We start from the raw sequence: 23615 nt of genomic DNA on the forward strand, positions 1-23615 counted from the left end.
AAAAATGATACTAAAAAAGGCCTCAAATTATATATAGTTCCTCAGAGGATATTTAATATGACCTATTCTTCTTATCAGATGGCATAATCTTCTTATGACCTTATCTTCTTATCTGGAGCCATGGTTCTCAACCTAGTTTCCCCAATAAAACAGTTGCTAAAACCCCATCCTCTGACATGCTGATTGAGCATTAACAATTCTTTCTAACGGCTGAAACGTTCAGGACAGTTTCATACCAGTATGTAATCTAGACATAAGAAAAAAAAAATCACTCTTAATTTTGTAAGCTTTTTTATTATTTTTATCTCATCATCTTCTACTTGCCCCTCTGCTTGCCCAGCTTTCGACATCACTGTCTCCTTTGCCTCAACTTGAACATGTCAGACACACTACTGTCTCAGGACTAATGCCCTTGCTCTTCTCTCTGCCTGGAAAGGTTCTTCTCCAAGGTATTTGCATGTCTCCCTCCCATACCTCCTTTAGGTCTTTCTTTGCTCAGATGTCAACTTCCTAGGAAGGTCTTCCTCAAAAACCCAGTTTAAAATTACAACTTCCTCTCCCATCCCCAGAACTGTCTTTTACCCTTCCTTGCTTAATTTTGGCCACAGCACTTACTTATCACAGCTGACCATTAGATTTTCCATTTATTTTCTGTCTCCTTCTACTAGTATATGAGGCCAATGAGGGCAGTTTCTCTATGGGAACTAAACTACAGCTGGATAGCTAAATAGCACCAAACAGTAATGCATTTCTACAGAGAAAAAAAAAGTCATAATATTTTTTTTTTTTTTTTTTTTTTTTTTTTTTTGCGGTACACGGGCCTCTCACTGTTGTGGCCTCTCCCGTTGCGGAGCACAGGCTCCGGACGCGCAGGCTCAGCGGCCATGGCTCACGGGCCTAGCTGCTCCGCGGCATGTGGGATCTTCCCGGACCGGGGCACGAACCTGCGTCCCTTGCGTTGGCAGGCGGACTCTCAGCCACTGCGCCACCAGGGAAGCCCATAATATGTTTAAAATAGTACATTATCCAGAAAATAATTACAACAACATGCTCTGACTTAGTTATATACCAAAAGTCCTTAAATAAAGTATATAATCACTATTTAGAAGACTGATCTGAAAGAAGTCACTTTTCCTCTATATTTCAGTTTCCACATCTATAAAATAGACATTTTACAAGGGTGTCGTAAGGATAAAATCAAAGTAAAAGGCTTTAAAACTTAAAAAAATTAAACATGTGAAGTGATAGTGGTGGGGTATAATCAAGAGTTGTTATTTAGAATGTGAACAAAATTCTAAACATAAAACACAGGGAACTGAGACAAGCTGATATAACATGATTACCTGTTACTACATATAAATTAAAAACTAGACATCCACAATTAGAATATGGACACCACTGCATACTTGAGATACAAAAATATCTATTCTACATTGAGGAAAAAAAGACAAAGTTACTTAATTTTTCTGGCTTTTTCATGTTTAATCATTCATGTTTAATAAAAAATTCTTGAGCTACTTAACCTCTCTATGGTTCAGTTTTCTCATGACTAAAATGGAAATAACAGAAAATGTTAGATGTTAAATGATAATGATAGAGTGACAGAGGTCACATCTGATCCCAAATCTGGCTCTAAAGTTTTTGCTCCTTCCATTACACTTTTAGGGCATATTACCCAAACCAGGTAAAAAGTTGAAGGTGTGCCTAGGGAAATCATATCTTTCAGAAGAAGCAGAAGGCTATGTTCAAGTGATAATGCTCAAAGAACAGTATCAGTATGTATGTTATCAATATTACCATGACTTCACAGAACCTGCTAAAACAATAACTAAAAATAAGATTGAAAAATAACCTGAAACATCAAAGAACATCTAGAGTAATACTGTCTCCAACCACGTCTCTCAATCTAAAATATTAAAACCATTTATGCCCTTTATCTCTTATACAATTGTAGGTTTAAAAAATTCATAAAAGAATGAAAAAGTAGATGCAGTAACAAAGAGAATGTAGTGGATAACTGCCCATTCTTGGCCACCCAACATCTGAACTCCTTTTCTACATTTGAGAAATTCTCTACCTGATGAATGTTGATGGTCTGCAGAGCTCACTTCCCACTACACCTCCTGAAAACGCCAGACATTCATTTCCCAATCATTCCTGGAGTTATGGCACTAGCATATATCCTTAGATCAACTACTCAGAAACACCCATCAGGGCTTTAAATTGAAGGATAATGATGCAATAGAGGGAGAATCCATTCTGGAGACAGGTGGAAACTGATGACAGCAACATCAAGGTTCTGAGGTAGCAGTGTCAGAGGTAACAGGTGGCATTTGTGGGCTAGGATAATCAAGGTGCAAGTAAGTATTCATTGTTGGTGGCAGCCATGCATATATTCACCAGATGAATGTTGTGCTGTGATTTTTGGATGTGGTTTTATCTGCTGCCTTAACTTCTCTTATTTTTGTCCTTTTTTTGAGACTAGTTTTCCAGCTTTCCCAGTGATTCTTTGAGATTCTCAATATTATTTAAAAAAATGTTTTCAGTTCTTAAAACAGCCAAAGTTGATTTCTATTATTTGTAACTAAGAACTCTAATTTATATACCCTTAATTCACAATTTATTCATTCTAGTCATGCATTATGTTTTTGTTACAGTGTTTGAATACTCCATTAAATGCAAAACAAAATTTAGGATTATGATTTTTATACTCAAATTTGTTTCACAGTACTTGTATAATAGAGATTAATTATATTTTGTATAATGAGTATAGTCCTGAAAGTTAGATAATCAATCTCTGAATATCCATCATACTTATCGCACAGTAGTTAGGTCTTACGTATGTTTCAGTAAAATTTTTTGCTTGCAAATTAAAATATAAAAAATTATAAAATCTTGGTATTTTATTATGTAGTAGTTAATTTCTGCAACCAAGATGGAATAAAATAGATAAGTAGGCAGAGGTGGCAGTGAGAAATATGATTTATTTTTACTAAAGCAAATCCATCATTATATAAATTTGAGAAACTACAACTAGCCAAGTTCCACCCAGACTAGAACTTTATTGCTTTTGGTCAGAGGTCACTGGGGAAATAAGCACAATGTGATCTTTGAAATGTTATAAACTACAAAAAAGTAATAAACATAAAAGTCAGTATATTCAAATTAATTTCAAAGAGAGTCATCAAATTAACACATGACTATCATTTTATTTAAAATTCCTAAAACAACTGAGCTATAACTCTGATCAATAAAAGGACTGAGATGCTTTCTTATTTATCCACAACAGTCAATAATGCATTTGCTGTTGGCATTCTAAGGTAAATGCTAAAGAAAATGTCTCCAAGAAACATCTGATCATGCCCTTATCTGAAACTATGTTGGAAGTAATAGGGAAGGTTGTCTAACTCAGGGGCTCCTACAGAAGATAAATGAACTGGGTGGAGATAAAGATGAGATTGTTCAGGAGTATCTTCAATGTGGCAGTGAGCATGGTCTGGAACTACACTGCTATAAAAGTGTCTGGGCTTTGGAAAAATATCAGTGACAATGTATATTTGAGAGACCTACTTTAATTACTTTTAATTATTCTATAGCACTCTGATAGATGAGGCAGTTATGCAACTCAGTATTTATAAATGAAAAGATCTGCAGGCATATATAGAAGTAGTGTATTATTTTGATGTTTATGATAGCTACATGAATAAAAATTTAAGTATCATAGAAATTCTGCTATTACATAAAGTAATTTTCTGCTTATCAAGGTCAAATAACAACTCCATGAAGCAAGAGTACAGACTGGGTTTGAGTGTCAAATAGCTCTAGATTTTAATTCTGGTTCTATCTGTTTGATGAAGATCAAGATAACCTGTGCAACATCAGTTTCCTCATCTGTAAAAGGGAAATGATTAATACTTATGTTGCAAGAGTTCTGTGAGAATTAAATGAGATAATATAAGTAAAAGCCCTATCACTGAGTTACCAAGAATATAATAGGTGTTCAAAAAAATGTTACTTCCTCTTTCTTTCCTCTGATCCTCCCAGCTCCTCTCCATTGCCTCTGGCATTCTTTATAATGTTAACATGAAAAGAACTCACTAAATCTAGGTTCTTACAGTTGTTATTCACAATTGTAGCAGTAAAAATATTTTCATTAAGTTTTTTTTTTAATATTTACTTTCTTTATTTTTTTGGCTGCGTCGGGTCTTTGTTGCAGCGCGTGAGCTTCTCTCCAGTTGCTCGGTGCGCAGGATTCTCTCTAGTTGTGGCAAGCGGGTTTTCTCTCTGTAGTTTGTGGCACGCGGACACTCTCACTGAGGCTTGCGAGCTCAGAAATTGTCACGTGCGGGCTTAGTTGCCTCGCAGCATGGGATCTTAGTTCCCCGACCATAGATCGAACCCGCATCCTCTGCACCGGAAGGCAGATTCTTTACCACTGGACCACGAGGAAAGTCCTCCTCATTAAGTTTTAAATGTGACTTTCATAAAAGCATAAAAACATATTTAAATTATAAGAAACAACTTCATAACTTTTATCAGCCACATTTGGTTTGGCCAATAATGTGAAATGAACAAACTTACTTAAATTCATAATTAAAAAAATTTAAATTCAAATCCTAAAATAACTTCAAAACTTAAATTCCTAAAAACTCTTTTGTCACTTAAGCATATGACTAATTACCTTATAAAACCTACTCATATATTATAAACTATAGTAAGCATGTTGATAAGACCTTTCTGTGTTAGATAGATGAAAGGAACTTGAAGAACTATCACATAAACAGTTCGAACATTCCTTTTCAATGATGCCTATGGGTATGCTCTTTATCACTGTCAAAATGGAATGTCATGAATCCAAAAGGGTATATTTAAGAAGTGTGCACTTGATAATGGCTACTCTGACATTCTGGAAATTGTAAGCCTTGTACGGTTAATTAAATTACTCATGGAATAAATAGTACATATTGATATAAGCACAAATAAATTTAAAGTTCATAGCTAATAGCTAATGAAAAATATTTTCATTAAGTTTTTTTTTAATATTTATTTTCTTTTGACCTAATAGAGGTACATCAAAAAAGATACTGGGAAAAAAATGCGATTTAGGAAACAGGTCTATCTGATTAGTAAATTTTATCCCAGACATTAGTTAATTAAATGTCTCATTTAACTCTGAAAACTGATTATTGTAAGAATAATGGAATTACCAACAACCCAGTCCAAAATATATATTCATATGATAGATATAAAAGGAGAGGAGAATTCTTGACTTTACCAAAACGTTTAACCAAAGGCATATTTGTTTAACACAACTTGAAGATGAGACACTTGCTTTGTTAATGTAGAGACAGATTAGTGTAGTGCCTAAGAGCAGAAGCTCTCCAACAATACTGATGGCCACTTACTAACTGCATAATCTTGAGGAAATTAGTTCAAACTCTCTGTATCTCATATCCCTGGATCCTCTGTCAAGAATAAAAATAGCACCTGTTTCCCAGGGTTGTTTTGAAATATTAACTCAATAAATACACGTAAATCTCTTCAAAAGGTCCCATGTACATAGTAAATGTCAATATACATTAGCATCATATTACAATTACTACTACTATTGTTGACACTTGAAAGTATCTATGATGGTTATACAATGCAATAAAATCATCAAGCAAAGCAAACAACTGAAAAAGCTTAATTTACTAGCGAGTTATCACTTAAACAGAAAGCATTTACCAAGGACTCTAATGGAATGGAGGAAGAAAAAGCACCTTGGTAAACAGAAGGTTTGGGGAGGAAGCTAGGATTTACCACCTTGAAAAAAGGCATTATAAACAAATCCTCCAGTTCACTGATGACAGCTCAACCTCAATATAAGATAAGAGGAGATAACCAAGATGGATGGACCCCAAATTCAGGAAATTCTGGGGACTGCTTAAGCCCTCCCTTGGTTTCATTTCCTTCCTTCAGTAATCTCCCAATCCTCTGTTCCCCTTACCAGCAAAACTTCTCAAAAGAGTTCTACTTGGCTCTTTCTACTTCTCAACCTTCATTCCTTCTTCTATTAAAATCTGATTTCTGTCCCAACCGTCCCACTGAAATAACTCCTGAAGGCCATAAAACAACCTTCAACTTGCCAAATCCAATGGTTAATTCACAAACCTCATCTTGGTCAACCTCTCAGGGACATTCAACACAGCTGTATCCGTAGAACATTTCCTGTCTTTGTTTCAGTGATGTATCTCCTCTGGTATTCCTCCTAATTTCCTGGGTCCTTCTATCCTGCTTTATAAATGGAAAAGGCTTAAATCTGGGTCCCCTTTTCTGCTATGGCTACACATTGTCTCTTGATAATCTCCTATGGTTTTAAAAACCATCTATATGCTACTGACTCCTAAATTTACATTTCAGACTGAACTTTCCCCTGAGCTCTAGACTTATATATTCATTCATTCAACAAATCGTTAATGAATACACACATTATGCACCAGGCATTATTCTAGGTTACTGGGATACAGAGATAAATAAGACAAAGTCTTTGAATTTTAGATAGGGAGAAAGATAATAAACAAATGTTGGGGGGGGTAAGTGTAATGAAGAAAAAGAAAATGTGTTACGGAAATATAGAATGATAGGCAGGCATGGAGAGATGGTAAGAAAAAAACCTCTCTTACACAGTCACACCTGAACAGAAATTGATATGAAGTGAGAGAACAAGCTCTGTGGAAATATGTAGGAAGAGCAAGTAACAGAAGAAACAGCAAATGTAAATACCCTCAACTCAGGAATAATGTTGACACCCTGAAGGAACAGCAAAGAGTCCTGGACAGTGTAGCTGAAACAGAGTGAAACGCATTTGAATATGAAGTCAGAAAAGTAGAAAGAGATCAGATCTAATTGAGCATTATAGCCATGGTAAAGTTTTTAGACTTTATAGGAAAAAAGCTGGGGCATTTAATCAAGGAAGCGACATTGTAAGATATTCATTTTTAAAAGATCACTCTGGCTGCAGTGTGAAAGACGGATTACATAGGGACACGATTAGAAGTTGGGAGGCCAGAGAAGAGGTTACTGTAAGAGTCTAGGTAAGCAGAAATGGTGACTTGCACCAAAGAGATCGTACCAGTAATCAAAGTAATCAGATTGGGCATATGTTTTAAAGACAGCTGTCAGCAGTTACTCTAAGGGACTGAATATGGGATATAAGACAAAAAGAAGGAATAAAGAACGACTGCCAAACTGGGTGAATGGCAGTGCTATTTACTATCATGCAGCAGGCACTGTTACCCACTTGGCTATCAGACACCTCAAAAGTAGCATGGTTAAAACAAAGTTACTTATTTTCATCAAAAACCTTGTTCCTCTTTTAGTCTTCCCCATCTCAGATGCTACCACATAATCCTTTTCTATTTCCTTCTAGCACTTGTCCTTATCTGAATAACTTAGTTTATTTACATATTGTCCACTATAGTGCAGGCTCTATGAGAGTAAAGACTTTGACTGTCTTGTCCACTGCTATATCCCTGGATCCTATAACATTGCCTGATATACAGTAGGCACTCAAATATCTGTTGAATGGATGAGTAAATGAGTGAAAAAACCCTCCTATTGTCTCCTATGTCACTTATTCTCTTCGGCTTGGCCAGTTAATATTGGTGCTCCCCAATTTCTAGACTCTCTTCTCACTAGCTCTCACAAGGCATTCTTACCTACCACTTCAATTTCCATCTTCTTGCCCATGTTTTGAACATTTTTATCTCCAGTCCAGAGTTCTTTGAGACCTAACCTAATATATGCTTCTCAAGATTTCAACATGAATGACTCAAGGTATTTCAAACTCAGCAAGAGCTAACTAGTGAGCTTTACCACCAAACCGGTCCCACTTCTGATGTTCTGTATCCTGATAAACAGCATCAACATGCATCCAGATAGGCAAGCCAGAAATATTTCAGTCGTCCTTGATACCTTCTTCTCCCCCAACCCCTGGTAATCAATCTATTGCCAAGTCCTGTTGATTTTATCTTGTAACCATTTTTCAAGTCTACTTCCCTTTCTGAAAAGACTTTTGCCATCAGGCTAGTCCATCTTATTTAGCTTGGTTATTGCAACAGCTTCCTAATAATCTCCCCGTAGCTACTCTGGTACCTCTGTATTCTATTTGTCCATATTTGATCTTTTCAAAAAGAAAGCCCTGACATCTATTACATGAAACTTTTCAATAGCTTCTCATGCCTCTTAGGGAGAATGAAAGGCCACCCTCCCAGACCTGGCCAGTCCAGCCCGTGCATATATTTCTGGCCTAATCTCACACCACTCTTCTTTTTGGTTTCTGTGCTACAACGATATCAGCCTTCTTTTGGCTCCTTAAGCGTGCCATTACTCACCTTCAACAGGGCAGGCTCTTCTTAAAGGACCTCACAGAACCCACCGTCACAGCACTTCCGTCAGCTTGTAAATATGTGCTTATTATATCGATGTCTATTCCCTTCACAAGAGTATAAATGCCGTGACAGCAGAGATTGTGTCTCACTTTCTTCATCACTACATCTCCAGCATCCATCAAAATTTAAGAATTCCTCAGGGGTTTCCCTGGTGGTGCAGTGGTTAAGAATCCGCCTGTCAATGCAGGGAACATGGGTTCGAGCCCTCGTCCGGGAAGATCCCACATGCCACGGAGCAACTAAGCCCATGCGCCACAACTACTGAGCCTGCGCTCTAGAGCCTGCGAGCCACAACCACTGAAGCCCGTGCGCCCTAGAGCCTGTGTGCCTCAATTACTGAGCCCACACGCTGGAACTACTTCAAGGCTACGTGCTCTAGGGCCCATGTGCCATAACTACTGAGTCGCATGCTGCAACTACTGAAGCCCACGCCTCTAGAGCCCGTGCTCCGCAACAAGAGAAGCCGCTGCATGGGGCTTCCCTGGTGGCACAGTGGTTGAGAGTCCACCTGCTGAAGCAGGGGACACGGGTTCGTGCCCCGGTCCGGGAAGATCCCACATGCCGCGGAGCGGCTGGGCCCGTGAGCCATGGCCACTGAGCCTGCGCGTCTGGAGCCTGTGCTCCGCAGTGGGAGAGGCCACAACAGTGAGAGGTCCGCATACCGCAAAAAAAAAAAAAAAGAGAGAGAGAAGCCGCTGCAACGAGAAGCCCGCGCACAGCAACAAAGAGTAGCCCCCGCTCACCGCAACCAGAGAAAGCCCACGCAGCAATGAAAACCCAATGCAGCCAAATAAATAAATAAATAAATGAAATGGAAAAAAAGAAAAAAAAGAATTCCTCAGATGCTTGGTAAATGCATTTCTGCATCTGAGAAGTTCTCTGATGGCAGTATAGTACACTGGCTAAACTGGAGTCAAAGAGATTTGGTGTTAAGTCCCGAATGCATCTGCTATATAACTTTAGGAAAGTTACTTAACCTCTTAAAGCCTGAAATACCTCGTTGGATTTTGTGAGGATCAAATGAGATAATGCACATAGTATGCTTAGCACAGTTTCTGACACAGAGAAGAAGTTCAATATATGTTAGCTATTATTAGCTATTTTTCATTCATTCAAATAGCCATTTAGGTTGGCTAGTTTAAGTACCTTATTTTTACCCTTTTTCTAACTATACCTTCAACTCAAGTAAATATAAATATATTTTCATAAATAATTTTTAACATTTAATATCCAGTACCTGCATCCTAAAAAAAAGCATAGCATAATAAACATATAGTAAGTATATAATATTAGTTATCTCCTCTGTGTAAAAAAGTTACACCCAAAATGAGCATCTTAAAACAAACACTTTTTATCTCAGAGCTGTGGGTAAATAATCTGAAAGTGGCCCAGCTGAGTGCGTCTGGCTCCAGTTCTCATGAGGCTCTAGTCAAGCTGTCAGCCGGGGCTGCAGCCATCTCAAGACTCAACAGGGCTGAAAGATCTGCTCCTAAGCTCACTCACACAGTCGTTGGCAGACTTTAGGTCTTCAAAAATTTTTACTGAGGTCTGATGTTATAAACAGTAGATGAAAATGTCTCCCATCATTTATAAAACTGCTATGAAATGATGCCATCCATTATGCTATTCAACACCCTCTATAAAATTCAATAAATTTCTCTCTGTGTTTCATCTTACAGAAAAGTTTCTCTCTTGACCAAAAGGCATATGTCTTTTTACTATACGAAGGTGTTATTTTTTTATTGGATTTCTCTTTTTACTCTGACAGTTGGTACAGATAGATTTTTTGCCAGACTAATCTCCAACTAGACTTTTCTAGATTTTTCTCCCCCTCCTGCCCTTATTCTGCCGCCTTTTTTTTTTTTAAGGAGTTTTATTTCTTTATTTAATTTGGTTGCACCAGGTCTTAGTTGCGGCTCTCTGGCTCCTTAATTGTGGCATGCAAACTGTTAGTTGTGGCATGCATGTAGGATTTAGTTCCCTGACCAGGGATCAAACCCAGGCCCACTGCATTGGGAGCGTGGAGTCTTAACCACCACGCCACCAGGGAAGTCCCCTGCCTTCTTTTATTACATGGCTCTTTCCCTTCATCACTATTTTAATAATCCTATTATTAATATTGATATATCACTTCTGAACATTCACATACAGTATTTGGTATTAGGAAGAGTATAAGTAATCGATCAACTATTAACTAATTAGCAAGTTGACAATATCAAAATTTGTGTAACCACCAAAAACATATTTAAATAAATTTAAAATAATATGCTATTTTAAATTTGTGTTTACTTTACCATATGTGAGTGAAAATACTATCTGGTCATCCCTTCTCAACACCATAGAGCTAAAAAGAAGTCAAAACTGCTGAAGCTCTATGAGTGTGCTGTCCCATACAATAGCCACTAGCCATATGTAACAATTTAATCAAAATTAAATAAAACTTAAAGTTCCATTTCTCAACCACACTAGGCATATTTCAAGGGCTCAATAATAAACATGAATTTCAAAGCTATATAAATCTTTGCCTTTATATCCACAAATATAACTTAGATCCACAAATAGAGAAGCAAGCTTAAAATAGGGCCAAAGGAAGAATGTTATCATGTTCACTTTGCAATCTGCCAAGACCAATACAAATAGCAACACACACACACACACACACACACACACACACACTCTTAGACATTTACAGTCTCTCTGAATCTAACCATCCCCTCCCCTGGACTAGAATAGAACATATCAAAGTAATGAAAAATGATCACAGGTTAGATTAACTAGGATGCTGAGAAAGTAGGCTTCCCCTTTAATCAAAACAAAACAACCTGCTACAGTCATTTAAAACAAGTTGCATACATACAACCACTACCACCATCCAGTACTAGCCAGGTTGTGGTAAAACTGGTGTTCTCCCACAACTCTTGAAATGCAAAACAGCAGTAGAAACACCCTGAAATCCAACTAAATTATAGTACTTGAGATTGTTCCCATCACATATGCTATTTCCTCTGCCTGTAGTGTTTTTCTTTACCATCTTTACCTAATGAAATCCTACTATACAAGAGTTCAGAACTTAAAACACTTATAGTCTGCACAAGATATCTGATATACAATGCTTTGAGTAACAGATATTTGTATAAATATTTTAACTCTCTCTGAGAATGTAATTGGCCTAAAAGAAGACTATTTCTTGTATTTTTTGTATTTATCATGGTGTCCTACATATAACTGGTAATCAAATTTTTTAAAATAAATACTAAATGAAGTAAGTCTATGTACCTGACAGTAAAGGATCTCAATATCATTCTTTCGTGCAACTTTATGAGACATATTAAAGGAATCATGGGATAATCTCTAGTATAATCAAGCAGTTCACTAAGACATTATATTATATTAAGGCATTATTTAAATATGACATTAGTAGGAGGACTTGTATTTAATACTCCTATGCAACCACTTGCAAAGAAAATTACTTAAGTCAATCCACAGGATTATGATCTACTTTTAAACACATCTCTTGCACCCACATAAACCACTTTTCCTATCTTGGGTAAAATTTAAATACTAACACACACAAAGAAAAGAAAACAGAAGTACAAATGGTAGGAGTTTACACACTATTCTCTGGATACAGCTATCCTTAGACTTGGAAGAATGACTAAATTTTTTCTTGGCTTCTCAGCTTAAATCATTTCTACCACTCTGAGTATTCAGTGTGCAGCATGATTTTAAAGGAAATTCTTTCCTTCCCTAACATGTTCTCAAGTCTAATCAAATTGCAAACTTGCATGTAGCCATATTATGATCCTTGGCCCCTATTCAGAGTAACTATCCCTAATGAGAACACAAAGAGCATTTTTACCAGCTGTGAATGCTGTCACTGATTCATTACCCTTCTGGTCCTCTCACTTGCATTCTGGATCACCCTTTAAGCTTCAGACCAGTTAGGTCCTGCTCATTCTATCTGAGATCCTTAAGAAGCAAAAGCAGTGAAGATCCAACGCACGAAAAACTGCAAATGTAACTTCATCCATTTTGCCCATTATATCTTTAATCAGAGCTTCTAAATGTGACTAACAGTTTCTAATTAAAATTACACTGCAATTTTTCTTTGCACATCTGAATAGAAGTTTACTTTCAATACAGTATTCTCTGTACCATCACTGGAAAGAATCATATGACATGGAAAATAGCTTAAACTCAGGGATATTCCTTTAAAAATTCATCATTTGGGGCTTCCCTGGTGGCGCAGTGGTTGAGAGTCCGCCTGCCGATGCATGGGATACGGGTTCGTGCCCCGGTCCGGGAAGATCCCACATGCCGCGGAGCGGCTAGGCCCGTGAGCCATGGCCGCTGAGCCTGCGCGTCCGGAGTCTGTGCTCCGCAACGGGAGAGGCCACAACAGTGAGAGGCCCACGTACCACAAAAAAAAAAAAAAAAAATTCATCATTTTTCTTTCTTTACCCAGACATTTATCCTCCATTTAATGGCCTGTTGAACACTAGTTTTTGAATATTCAGCATGGAAGCAATAAAGGTAGTTCTTTGAACAAGAAATATTCTTGGGGAAAATAATATCATTATCATACCTATCGGAAATCTGCATTGCAAGTGACAGCCAACTCAACCCACATTAAGCCAAAAGGGGCATTCATTGGCTTATAAAGCTGGGCAGGAAATTGGCATAGTTCTGAAAGAAAAACTGTAGAAAGAAGGGCCTCAAAAAAATGGAAGTAGGTCTCCTTCAGCTGGTTAGGGTGTGTGTGTGTGTGTGTCACTCCCTAACCACCCTCCCCCCACACCCAACTCTTATCCCTGGTAGTTTCCCCTTAGCTTTATTATTTAAGCATAACTTCTCCACATGGAATTGGAAGATGGCTGCCTAAAGCTTCATAGTCTAAATCTCACACTCGTAATAGTGTGTAAAGAGAGGTTCCGTTCCTCCAACACATGCATATCGATCTCTGGCTGGACAAGACTCTGATGGATTTTGGTCACATGCCCACTCAGACTTAGACCTACTATTGTATCAACGGGATTAACCTAGATCACCACGATGAGTAATGTGCCCATCCCTTTGGTGGTTGGGTGGAAGAGTAGGGGGAGAATGGGTGGGCAAGACAGATTTCTAAAAGAAGAGGGATTGAGTAGAAGGGAATATTCTGAGAAACCAAAAACAACAGCTATTACAGTCAACCCAAAAAAATCAATCAACTATTCAGCACCACATCTGTGCCAGATGCCACACTAGACCTTTACATATACTACCTCGTGGAAGGCTCACAATAACATCATCAGAGTGGTATTATCATATCCATTCTCTAGATGAGGAAGCTAAGGTTCAGAAAGGTTAAGTAACATGCAAAAGTAAGTTGCAGAGGATTCAAAAGCAGGACTAACTCCAAGGCATATGTATACTCATTCACCTATTCTACAATGTTGCCCCAAATGTCTTCCAAACCAAAAACTGACGGTGACTACTTTGCAACCTCTCACCAAGATAAATGGCTTAAGGAAGCTTGAACTATAAATGTAGAGTGTTATTTTACTTTTAGAGGGATTCCTCTGGGTCAGGCAAGATGAAAGATATTGTGAAACCATGAATAGGAATAATATTATTAAGGACGTATATCCAAATAGTAAGGATATGAAAGTTAGCCAGGAAGGGAAAAAAAGGTATTTTATCACCATTATTTTTATGTACATCTAAGAACAAAAAATGCCCAATATGGGGAGTCTAATAGGAAACCCTATAATAAAGCTATGACAAAAGAATATAGAAAAAAAAAGAAAGTATATAGGAGAAAAAGGGAAACCTATTATACGAAAAGCAACAGCACAGAAACTTGTCTTCCTAACTTTGGCACTAGCGGCGGGGGCGGGGAACTCCCCTTCAAATTTGAACCGCCATCCAGAACTAACACAGTGTTGTAATCTGAATTCATGCTACTAGTGTGGTCCAAATTCTCAAGCACTAAATTGAATTTAAAATGGTCTCAGGTTGCTAGGGCCCCCATGCTATGGCAGAAGCGAACACAAATCTTTTATGGAAGAACTGACTTCAATCCACTCTGACACTGATTGTCAGATGCCACTGATCATAAGGCACACCCAGACTTCAGAGGTTTTAAAATGTCGGCGGGGGGGCGGGTAGTGAATATTAAAATCAATGAGACAAGTATCCTCAGGAAGGAAAAGATTGGAAACCACTGCTCTACAGTGGTAGCATTTACATGGAAATTTACTCCCAAATTCACTTTCTCCAAGTTTAAATTCTCCTCTAGCCATTTCCTTCCAATTCTTCTATCTCACCTTACCACCACTACTAACACACAAACTTTTGCACTTTCTTCAGAGTCCTAACATGTAGCCCACACTAATCTTTCCCAATTCAAGATTCTAAAAACATTTAGTTTGTAACCCAATATTTAACACCTGCTAATCATAGTAGCCACACTGTTCTGTATGAGAAACTCTCCGACAAAGAATTAGCATTTCTGGCAATGAGGTATAGCTAGATTTTGGAATTATTTCTCCCTACTTAATACATAATAAAATACCACTGATCGAAAATCTTTAGTTTTATAAACAGCTCTTAAAAGTCACTATTATTGGGCTTCCCTGGTGGCGCAGTGGTTGATAGTCTGCCTGCCGATGCAGGGGACACGGGTTTGTGCCCCGTTCCGGGAAGATCCCACATGCCGCGGAGCGGCTGGGCCCGTGAGCCATGGCCGCTGAGCCTGCGAATCCGGAGCCTGTGCTCCACAACGGGAGAGGCCACAACAGTGAGAGGCCCACATACCGCAAAAAAAAAAAAAGTCACTGTTATTTAAAAGAATCTTTAATCCATTTTTTAAACATTTTATTTGAGCATAATTGCAAACTTACAGAAGAGTTGCAAAACAAGATTAGTGCATAGAAGTCCTGTCTGTCCTTTACCTGGACTAATCTACTGTTAATATTTTGTCCTGGGGACTTCCCTGGTGGTCCAGTGGTAAAGAATCCACCTTCCAATGCAGGGCATGTGGGTTCAATCTCTGGTCAGGGAACTAAGATCCCACACACCACGGGGCAACTAAGCCCGTGCGCCACAACTACTAAGCTCACGCCTCAACAAGAGAACACGTGTGCTGCAAACTGCAGAAGCCCACACACTCTGGAGCCTGCGCACCACAACTAGAGAGAAGCCTGCGCGCTGCAAGGAAGAGCCCGTGTCCAGCAATGAAAGATCTCGCATGCCTCAACAAAGATCCCGCGTGCTGCAACTAAGACCCAACGCAGCCAAAAAATAATAAAAGAAAATTTAAAAATAAAAATAAATATTTAAAATATATTTTGTCCTACTTACCTTATCATATATATGCACCCTTACAAGCATACTCTATTTTTTCCTCTTGAACTTTTTGAGAGAAAATTGCTTATAGCATACCCTCTTATCCCTAAATTCTTCAGTGTAAATTTATAAGAATAGGGATATTCTCTTACATAATCATACTACAGTAAACTTCAGAAAAATTAATGTTGCTAAATACTCGTATCAAATGTACTGTCCTGTTCCAATTTTGTCAATCGACCCAGTAATGTCCTGTAAGTTTTTATAGGATCCAATCTACAATCGGTATTACATTTAGTTACATCTCTTTACTCTCCTTTAATCTGGAACCTATCTAAAGCCTCTCTTTGCCTTTTATGACACTGACTTTTTATAGAATATAAACCTTTGTGGGGTTTTTTTGGTTTTTTTTTTTTTTTTGCGGTACGCGGGCCTCTCACTGTTGTGGCCTCTCCCATTGCGGAGCACAGGTTCCGGACGCGCAGGCTCAGCGGCCATGGCTCACGGGCCCAGCCGCTCCGCGGCATGTGGGATCTTCCCGGACCGGGGCACAAACCCGTGTCCCCTGCATCGGCAGGCGGACTCTCAACTACTGCGCCACCAGGGAAGCCCTAAACCTTTGTTTTTAATAGTATGCTCCTCATTTTGGGGTTTGTCTGATCTTTTCTCATAACTAGATTTAGGTTATTCATTCTTGGTTGAAATACTAACACTGCTTGGAGAATCACATCTGGAAACACACGATATCCATCTACCCCTTACTATTAATTTTGATCATCGATCAAGGTGTTGTCTGATTTATCCTCTGTATAGTTATTGTTTTTTTCCCTTGCAACTAATAAGCAATCTGCAAGGATACTCTTTAAAATCACTGAAATATCCTGTTCCTCATTAAAAGTTTCCCATGGATTTAGCATCCATTGATGATTCTTGCCTGATCCAATCTGCAAAATTTAAATCCATTTTACTCATTCATTTTAAAACTATATTAACTATATTTAATGACAGAAAAAGTCCATGCTGAGAAGTCTAAAAATGTACTTATCGTTATTTGAATTACATGAACTTTAGCTTGCATATAATAACTAAATATTAAAATAAATATCATTTATTTTAACCACTTTAGATCATTCATGTCCTATATAAGTTTTCTAACAAGCATGCTGAGCTCTGTACTACCATCTTTGAGATTAAATGTAAAATTCAACTTTTGCCATGTGAGTATTTATAAAGATGTCACAAGATACCAAAAAAAAAAAAAAGAAAGAAAGAAAGAAAAAGAAAATAAATGGTACTTTTATCATAACCAAAAATATTTCTGTTTATCAATAAAATTTACCTATCTACAGTCAACTGTTTTTGTTTTTGTGCATTAGCTAGAACATAAAAGGGAAATACTGGAACACAGTGAGGGGCATATAAATTGTTGCTACTATTTTGAAAGACAACTTGGCAACTGCTCTAAAACTTTTAAAGGCAATGCCTATGGATAAACTTATACACGATGCAAGTATACAAATTACAAAGAAACTGTTTATCAATAGAAGCCAGGTCAATAAATTACACTGTATTCAAACAATGGACTACCATGCAGCTGTTACAAAGAACAAGATGGGGGATTTACCAGGTGGTCCAGTGGTTAAGAATCCGCCTTCCAATGCAGGGGATGCAGGTTAGATCCCTCGTCAGGGAACTAAGATCCCACATGCTGCGGGGCATCTAAGCCCTTGCACCGCAACTACTGAGCCTGTGCCACAACTAGAGAGCCCATGAGCCACAACTACTGAGCCCACATGCTCTGGAGCCCGCATGCCACAACGAAATATTTCACATGCCTCAACGAAGATCCTGCATGCTGCAACTAAGACCCGAAGCAACCAAAAAAAAAAAAATAGAACAAGATGGGTCTATAGATATCAATAATATGTACTAAGTGATGGTACACTTAGTTGCAGAACAGTATTGTAGATCCTATACATGTAAAAAGAGAAAGGAAAGGAAGATACACTATATATGTAAATTTATACACGCAAACATACCCTTACATATGCTTGCATAAACATCTAAAATTCTAGAAGGAAACACAAGAACCTGTTAGCAAAGTTTATCTCTGGGAAATAAGACTGCAGGGGTCAGGAACTTTTACTTTCCATTTTTCTTATTCTAATATTTAAATTGCTAACCATAAGCATGAATTGTTTGTAATTTTTTTAAATTTGTGACAATTTTCTCAATACCAGAGGTGAACTAGCGATCAAAACTGAAAGTGAAATAAAAAGAATTATCACCTGCTAGAAAGAGCATAAAACTATATTTTTTCATATTCTAATTCTAATCTCCAACCCAGAAGGAGAAATCATCAATTGTGCACATATACATAGTAGGCACTTAGCTAATGTTTTTCCATTATTATCTTTCTAGTAATTATCAGTGTCATAAAATTTCCAGATGGTTGACTAGAGCAAAGGATACTTGTGGCCTGTGGCCCTGAAACAGAAAGAGAAAAATCACCTATCAACATGACAGAAGTTAAACTTACAAGGAAAAACTTAAACAAATCAGTCTATCCCTTCATAAAATCCATGATATTCAAGTAAATTATCAAAGTGAGTAAAGCAAAGAGTGACTAATTCACTATTCCAGTGACTGAAAGATTAATTCTCAAAGTGCATTAATCCAAAATAGAAAACTACTAGCAAACTGCATAGTTGGTAAGTCTATATAAATATGAGAGGTTCATATCTTGTAATAGCACTCACAAAACATGAACCAAAATTATTAGTATTCATATATGTGTCTATATCAATCCCTATGTATATGCATATCCATATATATGAATATATTTATGTAGTTATATAATAAATACAGATATAATAGGAAGAAAGGGTGCTATGTACAAGTTTTCTCCTCCACTGCTTTCAAAACAAATTTTTATACTTTGATATTTCACTACAAAGAAGCCAGGAATCAGTCAGGCCTGATTTATCTCCAGAGCCTACGAAATTAACGATTATTTCTTTAACTTCCAAATCTGCAATGAAAACCTCTGTGGATATTTTTTTGGTTTCCTAAAAGCCACATTGTTAACACCAACTGCATGTTTTCCATACTTCTCTTTGCTAGTGGCATCAAGGTTCACAGAGTCAGTAAGAAATGATTCCCAGGGCTAAATGTGAAATATAGATCCCTGCCTATCTTTACGCACCATCTCCTTTATCACTCTTCCACTCAATCGTTACCCTTTAGCAATACTCATCTTTTAAAGTATTCAAATATGCCAAGCTTATCATTTCTAAGAAGCAGTTGCACTCCTATTCCCACTAACCAGAAATTCCATCCCCAGGTCTTCGTGAGACTGTCTCCTCATCATTCAAGTCTCAGCTCAAATGTCATCTTCTCACAAAGGACTTCTATAACCATGCAATCTAAATTAGTCCTTCCAGGCACACTGTATCCCACCAGCCTGTTTTATTTTTTTCTCAGGACTTATCACACTTTCTGAAGCTATCTTGTTCTTTTATGTGTGTTTTATCCAATCACTCTTCCCTAGTACCTTCCCCCAACGATGATTTCTAAGTTTCATGACAGTAGTTTCATGACAGCAAGAATCTTGACTGTCTTGTTCATTGTGATATCCCCAGCATCTGGTACACAGTAGGTACACGATATGTATTTGCTAGACGATTGAATAAGGAAGAAATCAATATTGTCACTACATGCTGTCAGATGCTGAAGATATAATCTACTACAGCCTGCACCAAAATGCTAAAATATGTGTGTAGGAAAACTGTAATTATGTCTTTACAACTATTTAAAAATCTATGAAACTGGCCAAAAACTCTAAAAATGAATATTGCTCCTATCTAAATGATCATTACAAAACCTAATACATTGGCAATAAATACAATTTAAAAATTCAACCACATATATGATCTAAAATTTACAATACACTTCTTTTTATTTGCAAGTGTCATTACCAGCATTTTTCTTTTAAATACATTATATTGCTTAGTAACATGTATATTAAAATAGCCATAGTGAGGTATAGAAGTTGTTTTACTTTGGATACGATCATGATGATGATATGCAAACATTTGTTGAGAAGTTACTATGTGCCAGCACCTCAAATACATTAGCTCATCTAATCTTTACATCACCACTAGGAGTTGTGGTACTATTACCATTGCCATTTTACAAATGAGAAAATTGAGAAACAGAGGGCTTAATTTATCCAAGGTCACTTAGTAAATTACAAATTTCAATCTACGTTCTTAACTCAATAACAGATGCTAAGAAAATGTAATACTTTAAAAGATGTCAGTTTATTTAGCCTTTCAGTTTCGGGCACTGTACAATATAGTCTAATTAAAACTATAGTTTAGTTTTCCTTCATTGAACTCAATTTAAAAAAATCATTTACATTAAGTGTGAGCCTAGATCAATATACAAATTCAACTCGCACTGCCATCATCAAAAAACAGGAAAGGAAGAGGAGGGAGGGAGTGGGGGAGGAGAGAGAAAGAGAGAGGGAGGGAGGGAGGGAGGGAGGGAGATTATTGCTAGCAAGTATAATGCACCCTGTTTCCAGGGCAACTGTCAAAGTCCTAGAGTGCCTGATTCAGCACTTCTTCATCTGTTTACAATCACTCCAACACTCTGAAAACACGGTCATTGCATTCTATTTTGTGCAGCAGCGAATTCAGCATATACAAAACAGTATTTAACCTTTTTTTTTGCTTTAGTAGGCTCACATGAAAGATCTGAAATAGCTATTATCCATATATTTTTTAAACAGTATACAGTTTTTCACCTTATTACTATATAAATAATAAAAACATTCCCGGTATTATACAACAGAATGTAATTGTAACATACATCCATAACATCCATGCTATAGCAACATTCAATTAAAGGTTAAAATATTTTATTAGTAAATGAGCCAAGACCATACATATACTTTCTCCACAATAAATACTCCACATTCAACCATAAACACTGTAATTTAACCACTAACATGGATCTGAAGTCACAAAATAAAAACTAGAAGCTACAATTTCATTCCCAAAATTGTCTTTGCCTATTTTATTCTGCACTATGTAAAATAAAGCTACAATTCCCAGTTTGTTTATTTTTGTTTTATTTTGTTTTGGAAGAGGATGCCTATAGTAAAGACTCTACACATACGCACGCGTGCGCGCACACACACACACACACACACACACACGGTTAAAAAGAGCAGTTATAAACCTTCTTGAAATGTAATTTTGATTTTAGAATTTTATTTTATTATAATACAAACTAAACTGTCAGTGTATACCCATAATAGTAAAGTAATAAATAAAAACTTATGAAAAGGACACATAATTATATACTATGGTAATTGGACAAGAATATGAGATTGTCCAATCCAGTGTTACTTTTCTTAAAATCAAATTTATTGAAGTCAAATTTACTTACAGCCATTTAAAATGTTCAGTTTAATGATTTTTGACAAATATTGTACAACTGTGTATATATCCCCACAATTAAGATATAAATATTTCCATCACCAACAAAAGTTCCCTCAAACTCCTCTGTATTCAATTCCCCCCACCACTGGCCCTAGGTGGCAGATCACTGATCTGCTTCGTATAAATTATTTTTCATTTTCTAGAATTGTATATAAACTGAATTATACAGTATTTACTCCTTTGTATATGGCTTCTTCGATTTAGCATAAGGTTTTGCTAATGTTCTGAGATTCACACATGTTGTGTGTATTCATAGTTCATTCCCTTTTATTAATGAGTAGTATTCCATTGTAGGGATATACCACAATTTGTCTACCCACTCACCTGTGATGGACATTTGGGTTGTTTCTAATTTACAACTTTTATGAACAAAAGTGCTACAAACATACGTGAACAAATTTTTCTGTGGATATATGTTTTTATTTCTCTTCATTAAATACTTAGGAGAGAACTCCAAGATCATACGCTAAATTGCCAAAACATTTTCCAAGGGAATGTACAATTTTACATTCCTAGCAGGAGTGTTCACATTTTTTGCCTAATTTTAATTTGATCATTTGTTTTCTTTTTATTGAGTTGTAAGAGATCTTTAAATATTCTAGATAGAAGTCATTTGTCAGATATATTTATTATAAATAGTTTTCCCATGCTAGTACTTACCTTTGCATTTTCTTACTGATAGCTTTCAAAGAAAAGTTTTTAATTGTAATGAAGTCCAGTTAATTTTTTTTCTTTTATATTTTTTTTTTCAGAATTTTCTTCTAGATGTTTTAAAGTTTTTTTTATTTTTAAATTTTGGTCTATAACCATTGTGTTGTGTATGGTGTGAGTAAGAGTCAGTGTTCATTTTTTCCCCCACAGAGTAGCCAGTTGTTCTAGGACATTTGTTGAAAAGACTGTAACTTCCTCCTTTGATGTGCCTTGGCACCTTTGCTAAAAATCAACTGATCTTATGTGTGTGGGTCTATTTCTGGACACTCGATTCTATTCTATTGATCCATAATGTCTATCTTATTACTACTACATACTGTAATTAAATAAATCTTGAATCAGGTAGTCTGAACTATGTTCTTTTTTTTAATTGCTCTGACTATTCGTCTTTCCATGTAAAAAAAAATTTTTTTTTGGCCGCCGCACAGCATGAGGGATCTTAGTTCCCCCACCAGGGATCGAACCGCGCCCCCTGCAGTGGAAGCATGGAGTCTTAACCATTGGACCATCAGGGAAGTCCTGTAAATTAGATTCAATCTAATTTTGAATTAGATTGTCAGTAACTTTAAAAAAAAGGAAAAGACTGCTGAAATTTGTATTAGAATTTCACTGAAGTACAGATCAATTTGTAACTCAGTGTTTCTTAATCTCTATCTATACATTAGAATTACCTGGACACATCAAAAGATAACCCAAGCCTACCTAGACCCCCATCCCAAACCAATCAAATCAGTAGGTTCTAATATGGAGCCATGATTCAGAAATTCTTGTTTAATCTTTTGGAGGAAATATTTCCATTAAAATTAAAGGTATCTGAGACTATAAGGAACTTTTTGTCATAAATATTGCTGGTGTCTAATTAAAAACTGGGATATCCATTTAAAAAATTAATTTCCATTTGTTAGACCTTCAGACCTAATATTGTGATAAGACCCAAGCCTCCCGGTCATGCCAAACTTAAAAAAGAAGAAATTTGGAAAATTTTCTAAAGATATTTGAGGAAGAAAAACCCAGGAGAAAAAAACCTGACAATCTAGAATTCTACATCTTGGTAAACTATCATTCAAAAGTGAGAGTTAAACAAAGAAACTTTCAGACACACAAAAAGAGCTTACACTAACTGAACCTAACTGAAAGATATTTCTGTGTTATAAAGAAAAATATTAAAACAGAAGGAAGGAGTGTGACACACACAAAAAATACAGCTAGCCCCAAACGGAGTAGTTCAAACAAGCATTTAAGAAACAACTAATTCTAATCTTGTAAAAACTGTTTCAGATAACAGAAAAAGATGTAACACTCACCAACTTTTTCATAAGTCTAGTGCTACCCTGATATCAAAACCAGATGAGAACAGATGTTACAAGAAAAGAACATTAAATGCCAAAATGTCTTATGCAAATAGACACAAAATTCTCAATAAAATATTACCAAACTAAACACAGCAAAGTAGAGGAGAAAAACCAATACAAATCTTAGCTGCCTTGATATCAATGAGTGTTGGCAAGTCTCCCAAAATTTAATCAAATAAAAGATCTTGGCATTGAAGGAAAAGAAAGAAGAAAAGGAAGGGAGGGAGGGAAGGAAAAGAAAAGACAAGACAAAACAATACATCACGGCCTAGCTGGGTTTA

The 23615-nt window shown here is 36.7% G+C and overlaps 1 protein-coding gene and 1 long non-coding RNA gene across 3 annotated transcripts in view; both read right to left on the minus strand.

The window, feature by feature from the left end:
* The window catches only part of LOC125965222 (uncharacterized), a 420463-nt gene that overhangs the window by 126356 nt on the left and 270492 nt on the right, over window positions 1-23615 (minus strand). The window lies entirely within an intron of this gene.
* PDE3B (phosphodiesterase 3B) overlaps window positions 1-23615 on the minus strand; it is a 178663-nt gene that overhangs the window by 116223 nt on the left and 38825 nt on the right. The window lies entirely within an intron of this gene.

Source organism: Orcinus orca, chromosome 8 (genome assembly GCF_937001465.1).
Source record: "Orcinus orca chromosome 8, mOrcOrc1.1, whole genome shotgun sequence".
NCBI classification, from domain to species: domain Eukaryota; kingdom Metazoa; phylum Chordata; class Mammalia; order Artiodactyla; family Delphinidae; genus Orcinus; species Orcinus orca.